The following is a 19,931-nucleotide window of genomic DNA, read 5'->3' as shown; positions in this document are numbered from 1 at the left end:
TTACAGTGTCCCAAACACTGATTTTATGTAAAGTTAAAGAAAATCGACAGTCAGTGATAAACACAGTTAGTAGCATAAATCAAATGACAGCTCTGTATTTCATGCCCTTTGTTCATATAGATGCTGGGTCAGGGAAAGGAAGGAAAAATAACATTGTGGTAGAATTGGATTAGAACATATTTCTTGATTAACACTCACATGTAAATAGCATTTAGGTAAAGTAGCCACTTGCCCTCTAAAAGCATGTGTTCTGATTTAATACATTTATCAGCAGTACTGAAGTACAGTGTGTTTGCTGGAAGCCTTGAAAATAGCCCCAGCTCTGAACTGAATGGTTACTTTTGTCTCCCTTAGGAGCAGAAGGATTTTCCTTATCCAGGGGAAGAAAGAAGTCTTTTCAGAGAGCACGACTTTGCACCAGGTTCTCTGCCAGGAGTCATGGGGCTTTTGGATGCCCTGGAGAGGTCACATCACATTGGTAAGCCTAGCAGGCAGTGAGGGCTGAGAAGACAGGGCATCTCTGCAGCTCCAGGCATTGGCATCCTCAGTGCCATGCCAGACAAAATCACCACAGGCAACAGGCTGTTCCCTCAGGGCACAGAGCATCCTCCTTTGCTCCCTTCCACTTCTTCTGTTCACTTTCACCACCTGCTCCAAACTTCTCTGACAGTCCCAGTTTAATACCCTTGCACCAGTAAAGTCCCGCTCTGCAGGCAAAAGAAGCAAATCTGAACTTTCTCCTAAGCCAAACAGCACTGCTTATTAATCAGCCAGACAGTTCATGTCCAAGAGACATGAGGGCATTCCTTCTGCGGGGAGAACATGCTGCTTCCAGGGAGATCTCTTCCACCATCTGCCCACATCAAATCGAGGAAGCAGGGTATTGGAAAGCAAATTCAGTGCAGATGTATAACACATGAAAGTCTGTTGACTTCAGGGCATATTTGTATTGCATTTAGCCTCAGGAATCTAAACCAGAGACAACTTTTCCTCCCCTGCCCATTGCCACTCCAATGTAGATGTCAGTTGACACATACTGTGACACCTAATTCAGATTGCAGAATGATCGTCAGTGGAGTTGCATTATGTTTTTCATTTGTTATTTGGTTGCTTGCTTCTGCACGGAAAAGTTTACATGGCAATTACAAGACAGGCAACCATTATATAAACTGTGTTATTTTTCCAAATTGAAATTCCCAGTCACCTGTGTGACTTGGGTTGCTAAGCTATTCTCAAAAGATATATAACCTTAATGAATAACTTCTGTAAAATATGCTTAGAAAAGTATTACTGAGCAACTTTTTACTCCATGTTGCAAAGGGCTATAAAATAGCAGCCATAGGCAATGTCATGCTGTCACAGTTGGGTTGTCTCTGGGTTTGATGTACAGAGTGTAGCAGGTCTTTGTTAACTAATGCTAGTTTGGAAGAAGAATGAGGAAGACTGCAGTATCTTCCCTCTCTTAGGCCCTTCCTATTCAAGGAGTTATAAGCATCCAGAAGACAACCACTTCTAAAGGAAAAGCTCCAGGGCTATGTTCATTTAGTCCACCACATTTACCTAGTGCAAATTGTTCCTCTTTTATTTGCCCTTCTTTCAGACAGAGAGATGTTTTAAAAACAAATAAAGGAGAAAATAAGACATTCTTCCATATAAACCTATCCTGAGGAAGGCAAAAACTCAAACAACACGTAAAAATGTTAATTGTGTTGTCAGATACACTTCTGGAAAGAGGTCATGATGATAGTGCTAAGTATGGCACATGTGCTTGAATAAAATGTAACACAATACTAAATTTAAGAAAATATGAATGGAAGGGTTTCTTTTTTTTTTTTTTTTTTTTGAAACATCCTGAACATGTTGGGTTTTCTTGGTTAGCACCTACTGAATTAAAATATGTGGAAACTAAGTAGGAAATACTGTCTTTCTATTATAGATTAAGCCCCTTTTCCCTGTAATTAAAGAAAGCACTTTTCCACTTCAGCAATCCTTCAGCAAAAACAAAGATAGAACTCAATATTCTTGATAGATCTTGGATAAAATGAAGACTGGTTTTATGGGCTGGAAAGAAACAGGACTGCATATCTTGTCTTATTTCAACTCTTAATAGCACATTGTGACCTCTGGCTGAGTCTGATGAAGTCAATGTAGTTGCACCAGGGATTGGTACCAGAGCTCATGGGCTGAAACTACCACTAAATAAAAAGCCAGATGTATATTTTTTTCACTGTTTTATGTTAAACAACTTATTGTATATGAAAATGGAAGAGGGAAGGAATATTCTTACATTTTCCTGCATGTTCCTACAACCACAGAAACATTTGGCAGATGTTCAGTGTGGTCACCCAGAAGATGAGTGGTGAGGGGCTTCAGACCTCCACTAAGCAGAGCAGCTGTCCTTGGATATTTCTTCCTCAGGGGCCAGGAGGAAGGGAGCCAGGAACCTGTTTCACCCTCTGCAAATGGGCACATGGTCACACAGTGAACGCAACCTTGCCAGCGCCTGGGACAAATTAGCTCACACTGAATATGCACTAGCTGTACATGCAGTCCATTTTTCTGCCCGTATCTCTAAAATTTTGGGGTTTCTTCAATATGGTTTTTGGCTGACTGGCAAGGAAAGTGAAATTTGAACTTTAAGAAAAGGATCAAAAATCCACAAAAGGAGTTAAACTTCCAAAGTCAGTATAATTGTGATACTCTGGGCTTTTAGGGGGAAGTGTGCCATTACATTTCCAGAAAAACTGGGAGTGGTGCATTGCCTCAAATAACTGTAAGAGGCAGCAGAACAAGAGTGAACTTTCAGCACCTGAGATTTATGTGTCAAAAACACCTCAGCCCTTGTACATGTTTTATGAGTGTTAAAATAAAAAGTACAGTCCCAATGTGTCAGGCGGTGAACGAGCAATACTTCTATAAGATTTAGCTCTTTGCAGGCAGTTCTTGAAACTCCTTAAATCCCTGAAATTCTCAGTGATTGCTCCAGAGGGGTGTGAAATCTATATCTGGACTTCAGGTTGAGTTTCAGTTGTTGGCTTTAATTGCAGGGGAATTTTGTGCCAGAGAGATCCTAGGAGGCTATAGGGAAAAAGGAGAGAAAAGAAAAAGAAAGTTGTGTTTTGAAGCATGGTTGTTTAATAAACATATTTCTTCAATAAATAATAAATAAGTCTGGGAATATCTTCTCCTATGCTGTTCCAATGGGGGTAAGCCTGCATTTACATATGGAGGCTTGGCAGAATGGGTGTTTGACTCACCAGATATACAGTATAAAGTCTGTGAAATGCTGAATGTGCCAAAGTGAGAGGCAGATTCTGTCAACTTTGCTCCTGACGAGTAGGACTGTGTTCTGCACCTGACTATTTGAGAAGGAAACTACTACACAACGGAAGAAGGTTGTCAATGATGACCAAAATAAATATGGGTCTTTTTTTTAAATTGGTAACGTGGGCTGTTTCCTTTGAGTGAAGAGTTTTTTCAATGGTCTTTGAAGACTTTCTTTTCCATTTGTTTCCCACGTTATTTGTTTCCCACATCTATGTGATTTTAAGCAAGAACCTGCTTGCTGCTAATCTTTTGCAGCCGTATTCTTAAACATCCTGTATACAACACTTGTCACAAGCATTCTGTCCTGGCTATATCATTGCGCATGACCACACAGAGATTCATTTTTAGATCAGGATGGTACTCCAGGAGCTGTTCTTTCAGCTGCGTGCGTGGGCTTAGCAAAGAATATGCAGGCTAAAATTGGAGGGAAGGCTCAATTAACTGCCTCCAGGGTTCTAAAGTACACCATTGCACCCATTTACAGCAAATTTCTCTACAGTTAAAAAGGCAATCTTTTCTGCAGTTTTATTCAAAATCTTGAGTAGAATTTTATGGAGAATTAGATCTGTGGTTCAGCATTTTAAATATCACTTTAAATTCTAATTTTAACAATACAATATTGGGTTTATTTCTACTAAGATCTATAGCACCTTTCCTTAGGACTCCTTATTCCTGGTAAATGTAAAAGACTGTTAAGAGTAAGCATGGAGAATTCTTCTTAAAAAATGTGTACTGTGGCTTCACCTGAGTAACAGAGGTGGAGGGGGCAGAGGTTCACCCAGTCTGAGTGATTTCCTCATGAATGTGATTCATCTTTACTAAGGATGTTAGGATGACTTTCTGGTCATACTTCAGAAAGGATAGAAATATAGCATTTTGAACAGGATTTTTTTTTCCTTAATGGCATACAAAGAAATAAACCATCTTCAGGCTTCCTTTCCCTGGGTCCCAGGTGGAGAAGAGAAGGCATCCACCTTTTCTACTTCATGTCTCCTCTTTCCTTAGGAAACCAAAATCCAGTTATGTCAGTACTGCAGCAAATGGTGTTGAGTTTTACCAGATCTGTACATCAGATTCCTTCATCTACAATTTTTCAGACAGTAACAGTTTCTCAAGTGTCTTTGCAAATGTGATGACATGCCCTTCTGTTTGTATGAGGTGATCAGAAAAGGAAACACCTCAATTAACAGTCTCACTCCTGTGTTGGGCCCTTTTCTGACTGTAACTCTTGCTGTGGGGAAAAAAAAATAGGAGGATTTCCTTGCATATGGTACTGTTAGTTACACTTGGATTGAAGGGCCTAGGAGATTCTTTATATTCAAAGAGCAAACACCGCCACTATCATTATGAATTACTATTCCTGATGAGTCTAATTCTTTTTACTGCCATTACAGCAGATGCTCACATATCTATCCTCAGTGGCCAAATCAATCTTTCCAAACTCCTAATAAATATTCCAGGAAGAATACTAGATTTTATAACAGCATTTCCTGGCCTTGGCAGGAGAAGATAGAGCTGCCCCTTCAAGTTGGCTTTTCACACAGCTTACCTGCAAAGCCTAAGGGACACCAGACAGGGATCCCTTCCTGAACTTTGCTTTTATACAGGCTTTTATTCACAGTGACAGCATTTTTCCCTGTTAACTGCCTTCAGTACAATATTTTTCTCCCTGTGGCTATGTCTCTTCTTTCAGCTTCATCCATCTTCAAGTGCATGAGCTCTGTTGTGGTTAATTACAAACTTCAGGGACTTTTGACATAAGAAATTTCTCAGAACACAAACTAAGTTAACAAATAGGTTGTAGTGGTTTGGTTTCTAAGATAGAAACCCTAGTGAAATAAAACATATGGGTTGCTCAAAGCAGTAGATGTTTAAGAGATGTCAGATTCGTAATCTCCCAAACTAGGTAGGTTGTCTGCATATAGATTTCTTCGTACGTAATTTCTTTCTTGCTATACCATCTAACAGATTAGCAGCTTTGAGCTGCTAATCATCACCAGTGTGTCTTCTAGAATGGCTGTTCCTATTTTCCTGTCTTTTCCTGGAAATTCTGTTCCCTATGGTCTTGTTTTATTACATAACAAATTACAGAAAACTAGGAACAAATTATTTCTCACAGCCTTATGGCTTTGTGACATTAGCTGCTACCCTTCCTGTAACTCTTCTGGATACCTTTTGGATCTCACATTTCCTCTGTTCTTACATTAGCTCCTCTTTTCCATAGCTGAGAGAAACAAGAGGTCTTATAAGGAAAAACAGTGCATACATCCATAGGAATGCACCTATGGACAGAGGACAGGTGACATTCCCCCCCTCGAGCCCCCTGAATATCAGGCTAGCCAAGAGATCCAAGGCTTTGAGGGGAGGAATATCAGGAGAAGGCAAAGATTTCCAAAAGAGGCTCTTACCCTGATATATATTGGTTCAGCTCTCTTTATTCTGTGATGTCCATGTGGAGAGTGGGGCAAAAGAGGACGAACAGGAAATATCAGGGGTCTATATAGACTTTGGGCAGGGTGGGCTTCCCTGGCTCTCCGCCAACCCCGCTGGGCAGGAAGGAGAGGTCCAGGTTTATCTTGATCAGAGTCACAGGGTCCCGGGGAAGGGGAAATAGAGTGTGCATGAGCTCACTGTGACAGACAGGTACATGAAAATAGGCAGTACCAGCCCCAGAAGGTTATCAGTCTGTGTTGGTGAGTCTGAAATAGAGTGGGACAGGTAAACCATGGAGTCATTTGGCTATGGGAAGGCACTGCCAAGTGGCTGAGTCAAGCCCTGCTCCTACTTGAGTTTATGGCTTCCTAGCACTAGACAGAACTGCCTCTGAAATACTTGGGGATAAAATAGATGAATGAAATGTTGCCTTTTGGAACAATTTTTTGTTATATGTCTCCCATGTTCTTCTGGTTTTAAGTGTTTTTCAAGGCTGCCAGCAGCCTTGAATTGGCTTTTTTGGAAAGGAGTTTGAACAAGACTGAAATCAAGTTAAAAATGTAATGAGAGTCTGAAACAGTTGAATTATTCTTAAGATTTGCTCATGTTTAGCTATCATTCCATTTATAGAACACTTGTAGGGATTAGCACACAGCGTACCAAAAGAAGCATATGCCTTATGAAATAGCATGCTTCAGGTCCCATAGTTGCTGCTGGGAGATTTCCTCCCTCAATATCTTTTTGTTTTGCTGTATTTTCTTTCGGTCCTAAGAGGGCCTTTGCTAGTGCCAATGCTGTGTTCAGAAAGTAATCTTACCCAATGTCCTCCTACAGTTGGAAAGCACAGCTCACACAGCAGGTGTGGTTTACAAGGGCATAACAATATGTGACGCAAAAAACATCTGAGTCCTCTCTCTATATCTCTTAAAAGCAGAAACATAATTGGAAAGCAGAGAATGAATTCAAAGATCAACTAAGCCAGGTTGGATGGGTTCTTGGTCTAATGGAAGGTACCCCTGCTCATGGCAGGGGAATTGGAACTAAATGAAATTTGAGGTCCTTTCCAGCCAAAAACCATTCTATGATTGTATGACTTCTGCACTGTTAATATGTAGCAAGGCCTATGTATCTGAAAAGCCCATCCAGTTTTGGATGTGGGACAGCTGGATTAGTACAAGCACACAGTGGATATCCAGTGGGTCTCATAAGGACAACTCTTAAGTACCAGTTGCAATATAGTGCAATTTTAGGCATACTTTTATCAGTGGCCAACAATGAATTATAACTCCAATTTAAATATATGGGCTTCTTATAAGATATAAAGGCTTTCATAAGAATTAGATCCACAAAAGGCAGCATACTGAAGGGGAAGCAGGACCTGAACAAAGAGAACATGACACAGAGGAGGTAGTGGTGGTGTCTTTTAATTCATAAAATGTAGAAAAAAGACAGTTTGAAATATTATAAACCAACAGCAGGTTACTCATAAATTTCAAAACATCCTCACCATCCAAAGCTTCTTTAAATGGGTGCCATTTGGGGCCTTTAGTGTCTCAGTCTGTTGTTGATCATAATCCTCTCCCTTGTATTCATCTTTGAAGAGTGATGGTCCTCTTTTGTGAATTAGAGAGCTAGAACCCTAAGGAGGTGTACTGTCAAACCTTGTGGGGTGAGATCCCTCTCTCCATGCAAAAGCACAGCTCCTTCTACTTCTCAGTAAAGCTACAGAGGCCAGTAGAATAAAGGCCAGGCCCCCATGTTTCTCTGGGTCCAGAGAAAAGCCCACTGCCTGCAAATGAACTTTCCCATACCAGCATAACAATGAAGAGGATAGGTTATATATACATCAAGTATCCTATCTAAACAGATAGTTAAATAAAAAAAATTTATAACAATACATCTATATTTTTAAACCAGTAGATTTTGTGTGGTTTCAAAATTTTTTCATTCAGTTATTCATGGCAAAATAATGTTTACAGAACAGATAAAGGCAAGCAGAAAGCTGTAAGTAATGAATGTCTAGAAAAGCTGTCTTAAAAACAAGTGTACCTATGAGGAACAATTGGCAGACTGTTGGGACTTTTATGGATAATTACATTACACAGGCTCTCATAATGTCAGATGCAATATAATAAATAGGCTGCTACCTTTGGTGTTCCCTGTAGTCAGCTAGAGCTATCCGAGAGGCAACTCTTCATTTTTCTGGTTTGTGTGAAAATTATGCCTTTTTGTCAGGAGCTCTTTACTTTGCAGAACACCACACCACCCAGCAGTAGCTCGTGGCAGATGTAAATCAATTATACCAAACTGCCAGTGTGGGAATTGGTGCTTGCATTGTCTTTCTCAGCTCTAAATCCTGAGCTTCTCCAAGGACCCACACTTGCCACAGTGATGCTTGCTTGGGGTGGATCCTACACTTGTCATCACCTCTCGCCCTGTGGCTGCCATATATGGTTGACGGCGCTCTGCACCTTGCAGAGGGAACTCAGGATCTCTCAAGACTGGGTATCTACCTTGTTATTTTCCTGGGGAACCAATGAAATTCTGCTGGGAAATTTTTGGGGGGGAGAAGTGGTTTGATTTTTGGGTGTTGGTTGTTTGGGGTTTTCCTGTTCATTTAGAGTGGGGTTTTTTGTTCTGAGAGGGGTTGTTGTTGTATGGTTTGGGGTTGTTTGTTTGTTGTGCTTGTTTTTGATTGGTTGGTTTTGGGTTTTTTTAGCTGTATAGGAATATAAGTCAGGGAAAAAAAAAAGAAAAAAAGATAAATACATATGGAGCTTATATGCATTTTGCCCTCCACTGAGTACAGAAAGCTCCCTAGGTCTTTCAGAAGAGCATAAAGGGAAAAGAAGTAGCAACTCTTGAGCTTCTCTGAGGTAAGGAATGTCTTGGAGAGGCAAATCTCAGACCCATGCTTCTCACTGTATACTCCCCTGTATGCCCCAGTGGTGGATATCTGTGATAAAAAGGTGTATGTCAACTCCTCATTCAGCTGGGCTCTCCTCACCTGGCTGCTAATAGCAGACTCCCAAAGGGATGCCTATCCCTGCAGGAAGGAAAGTGCAGCATCCAGCATCAGTGGGAGGCCAGCCAGTATCTGCTGATGTTTGAATTACTGCTCAGACAGGCACACACAAAAGACAGAATTTGGAAGCAGAAGTTGGGGTAGATTTTCTCTACAGTACTCCCTGCTCACACAAGGCAGGGATGGCAAACAGACAAGCACCACTTCCATGGTAATTTTTGTCCCAGCTTGTCCAACATGGTCATGCCATCATGAGGTGGAGGATCAGCTCTTTCCTATCAAATATTTCCATCTCTTTGAAATTATGCTTCTGAGTCTCACAGATTAGAAATAAGATGGACACTTAAACTTGGAGAATTTCACTTCATTTATGGATACAGCTTGAAGCAAGTGGGTTTTTCAAGAAGTGGGGTGAGGAGAGTACTGGTGAGGTTTTATTGATTTGCACTTTTTTTCTCCCTTGTGTCTTTTTTATTCCTGCCCCACTCCCCATCCCAAATCCATGGGATGCATGGGATAGATCTGCAAACAGAGAAATGTTCCAGTTTGCTCAGTATTTACCAGGAACAGAATCTTGCTCTAGGCATTTCTGGTTGTAATCTGAGGCAGAGAGCAAAATAAATGCAGCCATCTTTCAGAGTCTGCTTGAGGAGCCAGTCATTTTATGATATAATGACATGTGCATTTAATAAAGATATAGAGTATTCTAAGGAGAATAAAACTGCACTCTTATCTTAGAGACATATAGACATTAAGAATGAAGATTTCATTTAATTGTGGCTTGCTGCTGTGCACAATTTACCAAAATGGCAGTAAACTGCTATTGAACTGTAACATCTAAAGATGTCTAAGTGCTTGGATAATTTGTGTCTTTTTTCTCCTTTGGAAGATAGTAATAAAATAGCTAAAAAATAGGAAGAAAATATTGTATCCAGGCTTGCAAAGCAAAGAGGGAAGTAGTCACATACTCAAGGGCTCTAATACAAACATCATCCCCAGGAGAGGCATCCTCTCCTTGAGGGATGACCCCCTTACCTTTACTATTACAAATAAATAAAATGATGGGCTTGTATCCCAGAGAGATGCAGTCTAGCAGTACTGGTGCTTTTGAAATTTTGTGAGCCCTTTAAAAAAGTACCCATCAGTAAACTGTGTGTTTAGCTTTCCCTAACTGGATTTTACAGGCCTCTTAAAAGTAGTGTGTGATCCCTTCCTTTCATTATCCCCCATTGCACAGTCAGAGGTAAAACCCAGTGGCTGCAGTTGCACAGGATTTTTGGTCCACAGTTGAATCCCTTTATTGTCACTTAATATGACTCTGAGGGTCTTGGCTCTACTTGGGTGGCCCAGAGAGCTCCCTTTGGTTCCTGCCCATTCCTGGAATCCCTTGGGAATCAGACCAACACACACTGACTTGCCCATGGAGATTATCTGGCAGAAACACCTGAGCCCTGTGGGACTGAGAGAAGCATTTGCACGTCTTCAATGTCTCCTGTGGGGCCTTTGGTTCAAAATGACTATGACAAGATGTAAGCTGGTGTAGCTGGAAGAGTTCTGTTGGTGTTAAAATGCAGAAGAGGCACTTCGCACTAGCAAAGAGAGCCTCAGCTGATGAAGAGCAGGCATGGCATCCAAGTAACTGGACAGCACTGGCCTCCTCAGTGACAGAAGTGGCACCAGTGGTAGCTCCAAGATAAGAGCTGGAGGAGATCCAATCAGGCATTCATGGGAGGAGTTTGGGAGGAGCACAGACAGCAGAAAAGAAGTGTGAGAAACCAAAAGGAAGATTCTGTGAAAGGAGTGCTGAGTTTTATTCAGATTTTTCTTACCTATGAGTAATTTTGTTTCTTTGGTATGGGGTTTTCTGGTTTTTTGGTTTTTTTTTTGTGGGTTTGATACAATTTGTGTGCAACTGGGCATGGCAAGCATTCGTCCTAGCTGCAGAGATTTTATTAGGCTAAGCAATGAGCTCCTGTTCCTTTGATGGGTTCCTCAGAAGGATAATCAGCAGCCAGCTTTCTGCAGGGATGAAGCATGGGGAGCAGAGATTTTATAGATTGCAGTGTTACAGCATCAGTGTTGACCTACCCGTTTACAGAGACAAAGAAAATTGGCACTTGGGTAATGTTTATCAAAAGTATTGTGTTGAAGCACAGTCTCAGGATTATGGATTATACTTATTAATAGAAAATATAATCTGCCTCTAGGAGATAACAAATAAGTAAAGTTCATAGCTATTATTACCTCCAGATATATTCCGTGTGAGTATTTCACACTGAAAGTTATCTTGCATTCATGTAAATTACATTGACTAGAAAATACTAATGCTCTCCCCAAGATAACAAATGTAAATGTAAAATATTCTAATCTAGTGGTGCTAATGTGTCTAGGGAAGGTTTATTACACTATGAAATTTAGATGAATCACAGAAGTGGAATGTTGAATGAAATTACCAGGTAGTGATATCTTCCTCTGTGTACCCAGGCAGGTAGATGCTAATCTGCAGAAATTATGAACACATTCTGCAATGAGAATCCCTCTTTCAGCCATCATCCAGAGACAGAACTGTTCACTTTCCTCTGGATTTGCCAGTGGGATCAAGGAAACACAATAAATTCTTTCTTTGTTTCTCTTTACCTTCAAAATTTTATTTTGTGTATTTGTTTTACTATTTGTATTGAGTTGCTCATTTCTGACACGTCTGCTAGCAAGGAATGAATAAATAAAGCCAAATGAGCTGAATGAGTTGTCTGAAGAGTGTGAAATTTACTTGAAAAATCATTCAGAAGTTGCCTGAGACAAAAAAGAAAACTTAGGAAAATCAGTTACATATTTATAGAAATGTTCTCAGCGTCTTTCAGATCAGTCTGCAGTGCCTCTCCCATTTTGTCCACATGAAAGTGGGAGAGCTTGCAATTTTTGCCAGGCAGCTGTGCAGCCATCCATTAGCCAGGAAGGCTGCTCCAGAGCTCAGGGGAAAGATTTAAAAATCATTTTTATTAGCTTAACATGCTGCTTTCTAAAATGAGTTTTTCACTTAGTTTACCCCAGGGCCTGAGAGTTCAGAGCTCACACCCCCTGGCCACATTGTAAAGTAAAACAATGCCCTGCCTGACAGCTGAAGCCTTTTCTTTGTGTGCAGCTCGCTGTGTTTCTAGTGGAGGTGAAAGGTGCTAGGTTGGCATCCTGGGGCAATAAAGCCCTTCACCAGTTTGTGTTGGTTCAGTAAACGGTTTCATACTAGATTCACCAATGGTCCACATTACCAGCCAGAGGGGTGGTGTCTGAGTAATTCTGTCAGCTGCAGCTCCCTCAGTCCTTTGCCAATTGTCATAGAGTCATTAATGTAATTTCTGGTCATACTTTTGTATCATAATCAGCATCTGTCCAGGACTGCACTGACCCCATTGGGTGTTTCACACAGACCCCAGGCAGTGGTGAGACGGTGGCAGTGTAGAGTCAACACTGAGTTTGACCAGATTTGAGACAATAACCTTGAGAGCTAAGGCTCAGTATGGATTTGCAGCCTGGTGCACAGCAGACAAAAATATCGAGAGTGATAGGAGAAAACTACTTTTAGATAAGAATGAAAGGCAAGTGCCATGAAGAATGAAAGCATTGATTCCACTTCTAAGTGCTCACGTAGCAAAAATTATTATCACCCTCTCCTATTTGATGTTCAAAAAGTCATGATTTTCTGAGCTTCACCTTGTATAAGAAGATAAAATATTTGAATTTTCATATCAGCAAAATGACAAAGAACAAGGACTGAATCTTGGCTTGTTGAAGTCAATGGAGTTTTGCCATTGATATTCAATTGAGCCAATTTTCTTCCTCAGGCACATTGTGGATCAAGAATAAGGCATTGATCCTCTGATTTAATTTTTATTTTTTAGTCATCTGCAGTTCAGGAAATATATTTATCAATATGGGACTTTAACCAAAAGTAAGAGGTTTACAAGCAACTAAAACATGTTCTTTCAAGATTTACAAAGCGAATAAACTAGCAAACCCAGTATTTATCCATGAATAACTTTAGGTAGAAAAAAGGATGAAACAGAAAAACAGAACTGACATTATTTAAAGGATTTGTCCACAAATTTTTTTAAACACTAGGAAGAATTTGCTTTAACAGCAATAATATTTTTGAGGTTATTTATATAGGTTTCTTTCTGAAAAAGCTGACTCCTACAGCAGACATATATAAAAGAAATAAAAAGAACTTTTTATTTCTTTGCCTTTTAATCTTTATATGACTTTTTGCCTTAAATCATCAGTCTATCCTTCAAGCTTTTTTGATGTCATCAATAGTGGAGAAGAATGAAAATATGGTTCTTGAATATTATGTTTGTTCTTAAGAGCATATTTTTTCAAATATGTTGTATTGCATGACTATTTTTCAGTTTTAGACTCTTCACGGATATCATTTACTTTGAAGAAGCCTCTAATCCTTTCTTCTCTCATTTTTTCTCTCTTACTGTTTTGACTTCAGAGAGGGAAAGAGGTTTCTTCTTTCACATTTTCCTTGACTGACCCATGAAAATGATGTATGATAGAAGCTTTAAAAAGAAATATGTCTCTTAGTGCCTTTGAAAATTAGTCTCTCTGTTCTTATGGCTGATGTTTTTGTTGCATAGCCATGATCTGTTATGTCTGTTTGTTTTGAAGATTCAGTTACCTTCCTTTATTCCACTGCAATTCTCAAAGTCTGGAGTAGAAGCACCAAACTTGAGGAGTGGGCCCATGGAAACCTCAGGAAGCAAGATAAATCCAAGTGCAAGGTCTTGCAGCTGGGTCAGGGTAATCCCAGACATAAGTATGGACTAGGAGAAGAAATCATTGAGAGCATCGCTGCAGAGAAGGGACTGGGTGTTCTGGTGGGTGAAAAGCTGAACATCAGCCAACAATGTGTGCTCATAGACCAGATGGCCACATGCATCCCAAGCTGGATCAAGAGCAGCATGGTCAGCAGGCTGAGGGAGGTGATTCTCCCCCACTGCTCTGCCCTTGTGATACCCCACCAGGAGAGGCGCATCCAGTGCTGGGTACTTGGCACAAGAAAAATGAGGATCTGTTAGAGTGGGTCCAGAGGAATGTGACAAAGATGTTCTCAGGGCTGGAGGGCCTCTCCTACAAAGGCAAGCTGAGAGAGATGAGGTTGTTCAGCCGGGAGAAGAGAAGGCAGGAGGAACACCTTATTTTGGCCTTCCAATACTTAAAGTGAGCTCATAATAGAGAGGGGAAGGGACATTTTATATGGGCAGATACTGATAAGACAAGGGATAACAATTTTAAACTAAAGAGAGAGATCTTTCCTGCTCTAAAGAGGAGAGGAGATCCTCCATTACCTGTAAATTTCTAAATATGAACAAATAGGCTAAACAGAGTAGACAAATTCACATCAGACTGTAATATGTATAAATTCAAGGCTTCTCAGCGCAGTTATCAAAGCAGTCTTTGGTTCACCACAAGAACCTGTTTACTTACAGGAACTGTGTGAATCCATGTTATAAATCTGGATTTGTGCTTGTGAGTCATCTTCAAATCACCATCAGCTGATATTTCGAAAAGAATGTTGTTACTACGCCATATTTACTTGAAGTCAATTTAATTTTAGTAGAACCCATACATTTAAATGAAACTGCTTTTATTGCATTTGATAACCATCTGTCTTGAGAAGCATATTGGTCTTTAGAAATCCTTTGATAGCAGTAGGATTTGAGACCAATGGAGAGCCAAAATCTGAAATTCACAGCTACTGATACTGAACAATTTTGATACCTATTGATAGGCACTGATACCTCTCAAATTTGATAGGCTACACCCGTAGGTCATAGAATTATATAACATAGAATCTTAGAACGTTAAGGGTTGGAAGGGAGCTTAAAGATCAAATAGTCCCATCCCCTTTGCCCTTTGCCCTTTCCCATGACCAGGTTGCTCAAGGCATTGCTATATTCTCATTTCAATAGGCATTTATTTCATTTGGTATAAGAATTATTATTTTTCATATTGGTACAAATCAAGACATAAAGATAAAAAAACCTTTCAATACTTGTAGGCTTCAGTATCTACCAATCTACAGAATTTTAGTGATTGCTATGTAATGTACTAGAATTAAAAATAATACTCTGTATTCCCCAGCTAAATAGTGCTGCAAATTGTTATTTCCCCAAAACTGAAGGGTTTAAAAAAATTGTGGGAAATAATGAAAGCTACTCTTAGACTAAGAGAATTACAGAATATATTCCAGTTAACAATAATGTTTTCATGAAACATTATTATCTAAGTGCATACTAATTTCCTGATATGTATCAGTATAATTATTAAAAATCATGTAACATGTAATTGTAGTGTAATTATCCACTGATCACTCCATTACTTTTCATCCATTTTATATGTGTATAGGTAGACAGAACAATTAAAAATTATGAGAGAGTTCATGTTGATTTGCACAGCTCTGATTCAAAGCAGAGCAAAATCCCAGATGGGCAGCAAAATGAAAACTGCACTGTGGCAAAATAAAAAAAAAAAATGTATTAACTTCCATTTTTTTGCCCTACTTTTTCTGAAAGCCTGTAAATTAACTGCTACTTACAGTTTTAATACAGAGCAAAGCATTTGTTATCCACTTAGCAGTGCTACTCATCTCTGCTAGGGAAAATATCAATGTTAGTGCACTTCCACTAAAAAGCACTCAAGAATTTTTTTTATAAAAAGCCAACAACTAAATCAGAAACAATTTAGCTTTGATCTAAAATCCAGCACTTGTATATAACAGAAATATAACTTGAAGGTTACTAATGCATTTTCTATGTCATGTCTATTTGTATAGAAATAAAAATAAAGTCACTTCATAGAAAATGCACTTATTGCTTTCTCCTCTAGCTGAGTCATTTTCAGGAGGACCTTAATCTCTTGCTATTGTTAAGGTTTGCATTTGCTGGGCTTTATTGACAATGTTTCAGTGAAATAATAATAAAATATCACAACCTAGCACTCACTAGTTGTTTTGTAGGCAGTGATATTGTTCTTTTATACATCATTAGAACTTGTTACTGAGATGCTGAAAAAGACCTAGAAAGTCTTACATACCGAGATATACAAGACAGTGAGAAAACTGGGTCCTAAAAAGATGAGACCTTCCACAATTGCAGGACTTTATAGGTGCTCAGCAGGCTTCAGGCTGCAGTCAGCTCCCAAGCTACATCTTGGTATGCATGTATATTATTCACTATAATAATTGTTTTGTTTCTAAATAAACACTGAGTTTTTGAAGTATTTTTTTCTCTCTGTCTTTTTTTTTTTTTTTTTTAAGAACTGCAAAACTGCATATGATTGAAGAGAAAGAGCTGAAATAATTTCTTAGGGCTCTTAGAGTCCTAAATCTTGACCTGGGTTTTTACTAGGATGTACTTCACCATTTTTGTTTATTTCACTGTATATATATTATTCCTTTTAATTAAATTGTGTGTCTGATAAAGCTTCTCAGCTTGAAGGTTTTGGCTCCTAATATGTTACAAGAAATGTAACTTCCTTCACATTTTTCCCTCTGCTTGCATACTGACTCGGAGATACTGTATGTAGTGATCCTGATTTACGGACTGAAGGCATGCTTTGATCCTGGGTCTCAGCTGTGGCACCTCACCAGGGACGTGCCAGCAGGCAGCAGTGCCAGGCACTGCATTCACACAGGCTGTACAGAGATTTTCAGGGTGCTTCCATGAATGTGCTGGGACATCAGGTATCAGCCTCAAGTCACCATGAACTCAGCAATTCAGATCAAGATGAGATATGTAGTCATCTGTCATCTTCTCACAAAACCTTTTCCTCAGGATCCCTTTTATGTTGAGGCATCATGGAGGCAATGTGCCTACCAGTAGTTAACTTTGTTTCCCAGGAAAGAACTTATTTTCTGTGGTTATAACAAGATCATCAGGGCTGGTGTCTGCAAGCTCAGCTAACAGATCAGCCTCCATGCTTAAACAAAGTGAGGTTTGTTTTTTTCTCCCCCTCGTTCACTAGTGCCCACTGTGAATTGTACATCATCCTTAAGTTTGTATAAACAGTATCAAGCACATGCGTATCACTTTGAATAGTGAGTGGCTCCTGTGAGGAGGTTACCTGTTACCTATTCCTCTGAAGCATCCTATATCACTCATTTTGTCACTTGTTATTTTTGACTCACAGAGTGCTCCAAGAGCATGGGTAAGTCAGGTGTATGCATATTCTTTATTTTATTTGAACTACTAAAACGTGATCTGTTTTTTCTCTCTGGATACATTACCTGGCAAAGCATAAACAAATCACAAGTAATAACATGAGTATGGCATCTGAATACCCTCTATGAGGTTTTCCCACAATGTCAAGGACACCTCTCCATTTTCCTGATGCATTTACAGTTGTTTTAGTTCTATTTGTTACAAGCGTGACAAAGTCTGTACAGCAGAATGGTATACAGACTCCAGCACTTGAACATGACTAAAGGAGAAACTGTTGGCTTCAATGACCTGTTACTGAAGGGGCATATCTAGCAAGTCCCTTCTGTTTTACAGGTCATAAATAATGCACATCCATCAGGTGCACATTCTCTGCCATTTCAGAGTGAAATATACATATATGTAATACAGAGCATGTTATGAAAATATAGTCTCTAGCTGACAAAAATGGGTGGTTGTACTGTGCTCAACATCAGAAATCCAATCCAAATCCTTCTGTTTAGGCATGTATGCAGACACCCTTCAGTCTGAATCTGTTTTTGTTGTGTTTTTGGTTATTTTTTTTTTTTCCAGTGGTAGAGATGCATCCAAATGAATACATGAGAAGTCTTAACAATGCACATGGGCATGAACTTTCTAACAGACAAATTGCCCTCTGAAGCTGTAACAGGTCACACACATCCCACTTCCACTGGCAAGAGGATGCGATGGCTCTGAGCTCAGCCCTCAAGAAAAAGGAGCAATTCCTTGAGTTCACCCTCTGGGATCTCCCAGCAAGAAAGCCCATAGGTAATGACTGATTTCCTTGCCTTCAGCCTGTTTTCAAGGGAGTGAAAATATATACTTCCTCACCAGAGCTAACACTGAAGGATCCACGTGGTCATATGAGTTTTGTTTGTTGTTCCAACAACAAACAAAACTCATGTTTGTTGTGGAGTCTTACTGTGGCAGATATCTCTGTGAATTATGGTTACTTAACTGGCACACCAGAGAATTAGCTGCTCTCCTCTGGAGCTTGGGAACCAGCCAGTGTTAGGTGCCATGCAAACACCTCAGGAAAATGTCCCTCATTCAGTGGGCACAAGTCATGTTATGCCTACAAGCTGATGGCTACAACAGCAGTTTTCAACTTTTAGTGCTCCAAAATTTTTATTGCTAGTTAAGGAAAAGCAAACTGAAGCTTTCATCTCAATGAAGTCTATAATTTTGTGGGACCCAGTGGCTACATTTTTCACACAATTGTAGGAAGGGAATGAAATCTCTGGACAGCACTTATTATCCATTCTCCTAGGCATTCACTCCATATTCTGATAAAGATCAGCCTTGGGCTTTCTGGTTATTGATCTCAGCCAAAAGGCAGATCTCTCAGATCCAGAAAGTGTTCCTGCTAGTATATTTTCCTTCCAACATTAATACTCTTTCTAATTTCAACCTCAGGAAGCAGCCATAAATTGCAATCTGTGGCTTTAGCTTGTAAAAGCAGAGTGGTCTGTATGAATATGTGTTAGACAGCTTGTCAGAGACTGCTGCAAAATCCAATTATTTCTGGGGTTATTATACCTTTTTTCACTACGTCTACTCTAATTGAGGGGAAGGGGAGGGAAAAAAAGGTTGAATGTCCACCTCAGTGTTAGAAAAACACTAAACTCAAATAATTAGCTGAGATGCAATCAAGCTTGCCTATAGTATCTAAATGAAAAGCACTGTGTAGTTTGAGCTTATTATCTAAACTGGTAGGCAGAAAATACTGACGTATCTGTCCATAAGTCAATACGTACAAAAGTTACTTTAAATACAGTTGTGTGTCTTAATTGCCTTGATTGGGACAACTTCTGCCTTCTTCATTGGGTGGGACTGTTACAGACTTGTGAATCTGCTGGTGGGCTATTTCCTCATAGACATCACAACCCTGAGTGATGGCTCAATGTCCCCACAGAGACCTGCCAGGAGAAATGGGTCTGCACCCTGCAAAGGGAAGGTACAGCCTTTCACTCAAGGTGAGACAGAGATGATGATGGCTCAAGACCAGGTTACCAAACCAAGAGATCATTGTTGGCTTTCTCCAAGCCCAGTGCAGCCTTGTGGTCTCTTGCCCAGGGTCCTGTCCAGATGGAGTTTTACTCCGTCTCAAGTCTTAAGCAAATCAATTGAGAGTACATAAAGGCAGGATAGAAAACAAAAAAAATCACTGAGCCTGCTGTTCAGCAAGTCTGTTACAAAAAAAAAGGACAAGCTCTTTTTCTGGTTTTAACTTACAACATTCTGAATTAATTCCTAAATATATGGAGGAAGGTGTTGCAGTCCATACAGATAGATTTAAGGAACAAATCACACTTTGATATACATAGTTTACTATGTGCACTGGTATTGTAAAATCTCAGTTATAGCTGTGAATTATTTGCTTATTGTCGCTCCTTGGAATTTATGGGACAAAGATCAGGTTTAAACAAATCTTTTTTGATCTTTTAATGGATTTTGTAAAGGCAAAGGTAAGAAAATGCCATCTGTATTTCTACATATTTGATCATTATTAGAATTGAGGTTTTTTTAAGCTGTTGATGTAGAAACAAAAAGGAATTTTTGTTTGCATTAGCTACAGAGCAAGTATCAATCCCAGCATTAAATGTTGTTACACGGCTCTCTGATGATAATAACCCTTTGTTTCATTATAGAACTGACATCAGTTTTCTAGATTATACTAATTGAAATGTTTCGGAAGCAGTTAGTGTTGAACAAATGGTCTGGCTCTTGGGTGATATTAGTTAATTAGTTAATAAATGAGAGGTTTGAAAAATAGGATAAAAACAACTTAACTTGTAGACTGGATATAAGTCAAATGGTTTATGCTTGCCCTTTATAGTCTAGAGGAATTTTCTCAGAAAATAGCTAGCTAGACGAAGAATAAATACAGTGACATTTGTCTGGAT

The 19,931-nt window shown here is 39.5% G+C and overlaps 1 long non-coding RNA gene across 5 annotated transcripts in view; it reads left to right on the top strand.

Moving 5' to 3' along the window:
* LOC110477926 (uncharacterized) overlaps positions 1 to 19,931 on the top strand; it is a 306,989-nt gene that overhangs the window by 283,727 nt on the left and 3,331 nt on the right. For 2 of the 5 annotated variants that reach the window (XR_014954361.1, XR_014954344.1), the window contains exon 10: positions 17,578 to 19,926. This is a non-coding gene — a long non-coding RNA (uncharacterized LOC110477926). Of the gene's footprint in view, positions 1 to 354; positions 19,927 to 19,931 lie in introns of those variants that run through there. The other 3 variants (XR_014954342.1, XR_014954343.1, XR_014954356.1) reach the window with 3 other exon arrangements.

This window comes from Lonchura striata, chromosome 3 (genome assembly GCF_050655825.1).
Source record: "Lonchura striata isolate lonStrDom1 chromosome 3, ASM5065582v1, whole genome shotgun sequence".
Lineage (NCBI taxonomy): Eukaryota > Metazoa > Chordata > Aves > Passeriformes > Estrildidae > Lonchura > Lonchura striata.
This window is presented reverse-complemented; position numbering and strand designations above follow the sequence as displayed.